General features: G+C 47.8%; 1 protein-coding gene across 2 annotated transcripts in view; it reads left to right on the top strand.

Annotated features, from left to right (window-relative positions):
- The window catches only part of rnf6 (ring finger protein (C3H2C3 type) 6), a 305,285-nt gene that overhangs the window by 89,569 nt on the left and 213,216 nt on the right, over positions 1–2,500 (top strand). The gene's annotated exons all lie outside the window — the stretch shown is intronic.

The raw sequence follows: 2,500 nt of genomic DNA on the forward strand, positions 1-2,500 counted from the left end.
CGCTCTCTCTTTCTCTCTCTCGCTCTCTCTCTCGCTCTCTCTTTCTTCTCGCTCTCTCTTTCTCTCTCTCTCTCTCTCTCTCTTCTCGCTCTCACTCTCGTTCTCTCTTCATCTCGCTCTCTTCTTTTCTCGCTCTCTTTTCTCTCGCTCTCTTTCTCTCGCTCTCTTTTTCTCTCGCTCTCTTTTTCTCTCGCTCTCTTTTTTCTCGCTCTCTTTTTCTCTCGCTCTCTTTTTGCTCTCGCTCTCTTTTTCTCTCGCTCTCTTTTTCTCTCGCTCTCTTTTTCTCTCGCTCTCTTTTTCTCTCGCTCTCTTTTTTCTCTCGCTCTCTTTTTCTCTCGCTCTCCTTTTTCTCTCGCTCTCTTTTCTCTTCTCTCTCTCTTTCTCTCGCTCTCTTTCTCTCTTCTCGCTCTCTCTTTCTCTCTCTCGCTCTCTCTTTTCTCTCTCGCTCCTCTTTCTCTCTCTCGCTCTCTCTTTCTCTCTCTCTCTCCTTTCTCTTCTCTCGCTCTCTCTTTCTCTGCTCTCGCTCTTTCCTCTCTTTCTCGCTCTTTCTCTCGTTCTCGCTCTTTTCTTCGTCTCTCGCTCTTTCTCTCGTTCTCGCTCTTTCTCTCGCTCTTTTTCTCTCGCTCTCTTTTTCTCTCGCTCTCTTTTTCTCTCGCTCTCTTTTTCTCTCGCTCTCTTTTTCTCTCGCTCTTTCTTCTCTCTCTCGCTCTCTCTTTTCTCTCTCGCTTCTCTTTCTCTCTCTGCCGCTCTCTCTTTCTCTCTCTGCTGCTCTCTCTTTCTCTCTCTCGTCTCTCTTTCTCTCTCGCTCTCTCTTTCTCTCTCGCTCTCGCTTTTCTCTCGCTCTCTCTTTCTCTCGTCTCTCGCTCTTTCTCTCGTTCTCGCTCTTTCTCTCGTCTCTCGCTCTTTCTCTCGCTCTCTGTTCTCTCGCTCTTTCTCTCGCTCTCTTTCTCTCGCTCTCTTTCTCTCGCTCTCTTTTCTCTCGCTCTCTTTTTCTCTCGCTCTCTTCTCTCGGCTCTTTTTCTCTTCTCTCGCTCTCTTCTCTCGCTCTCTTCTTTCTCTCGCTTTCTTTTCTCTCTCGCTCTCTTTTTCTCTCGCTCTCTTTTTCTCTCGCTCTCTTTTTCTCTCGCTCTCTTTTTTTCTCGCTCTCTTTCTCTCGCTCTCTTTTTCTCTCGCTCTCTTTCTCTCTCTCGCTCTCTTTCTCTCTCTCGCTCTCTCTTTCTCTCTCTCGCTCTCTCTTTCTCTCGTTCTCGCTCTTTCTCTCGTTCTCGCTCTTTCTCTCGTTCTCGCTCTCTCTTTCTCACTCTCGCTCTCTCTTTCTCTCTCTCGCTCTCTCTTTCTCTCTCTCTCTCTCTCTCGCTCTCTCTTTCTCTCTCTCTCTCTCTCTCGCTCTCTCTTTCTCTCTCTCGCTCTCTCTTTCTCTCTCTCGCTCTCTCTTTCTCTCTCTCGCTCTCTCTTTCTCTCTCTCGCTCTCTCCTTTCTCTCTCTCGCTCTCTCTTTCTCTCTCGCTCTCTCTTTCTCTCTCTCGTTCTCTCTTTCTCTCTCTCGTTCTCTCTTTCTCTCGCTCTCTTTTTCTCTCGCTCTCTCTCTCGCTCTCTTTTTCTCTCGCTCTCTTTTTCTCTCGCTCTCTTTTTCTCTCGCTCTCTTTTTCTCTCGCTCTCTTTTTCTCTCGCTCTCTCTTTCTTCTCTCGCTTCTCTTTCTCCTCGCTCTTTTTTCTCTCGCTCTCTTTTTCTCTCGCTCTCTTTTCTCTCGCTCTTTTTTCTCTCTCTCGCTCTCTCTTTCTCTCTTTCTCGCTCTTTTCTCTCGCTCTCTCTTTCTCTCTCTCGCTTTCTCTCTTTCTCTCTCTCGCTCCTCTTTCTCTCTCTCGCTCTTCTCTTTCTCTCTCTCGCTTTCTCTTTCTCTCTTCTCGTTCTCGCTCTTTCTCTCGTTCTCGCTCTCTCTTTCTCACTCTCGCTCTCTCTTTCTCTCTCTCGCTCTTTCTCCTCTCGCTCTTTTCTCTCTCGCTCTCTCTTTTCTCTCTCTCGCTCTCTCTTTCTCTCTCTCGCTCTCTTCTTTCTCTCTCTCGCTCTCTCTTTCTCTCTCTCGCTCTCTCTTTCCTCTCTCGCTCTCTCGCTTTCTCTCTCTCGCTCTCTCTATCTCTCTCTCTCGCTCTCTCTATCTCTCTCTCGCTCTTCTTTCTCTCTCTCGCTCTCTCTTTCTCTCGCTCTTTCTTTCTCTCTCTCGCTCTCTCTTTTTCTCTCTCGCTCTCTTTCTCACTCTCTCGCTCTCTTTCTCACTCTCTCGCTCTCTTTCTCACTCTCTCGCTCCCTCTCTCGCTCTCTCTCTCGTTCTCTCTTTCTCTCGCTCTCTTTTTCTCTCGCTCTCTTTTTCTCTCGCTCTCTTTTTCTGTCGCTCTCTTTTTCTCTCGCTCTCTTTTTCTCTCGCTCTCTTTTTCTCTCGCTCTCTTTTTCTCTCGCTCTCTTTTTCTCTCGCTCTCTTTTTCTCTCGCTCTTTCTCTCGCTC

Source organism: Carcharodon carcharias, chromosome 11 (assembly GCF_017639515.1).
Source record: "Carcharodon carcharias isolate sCarCar2 chromosome 11, sCarCar2.pri, whole genome shotgun sequence".
In the NCBI taxonomy this organism is placed as follows: Eukaryota; Metazoa; Chordata; class Chondrichthyes; order Lamniformes; family Lamnidae; genus Carcharodon; species Carcharodon carcharias.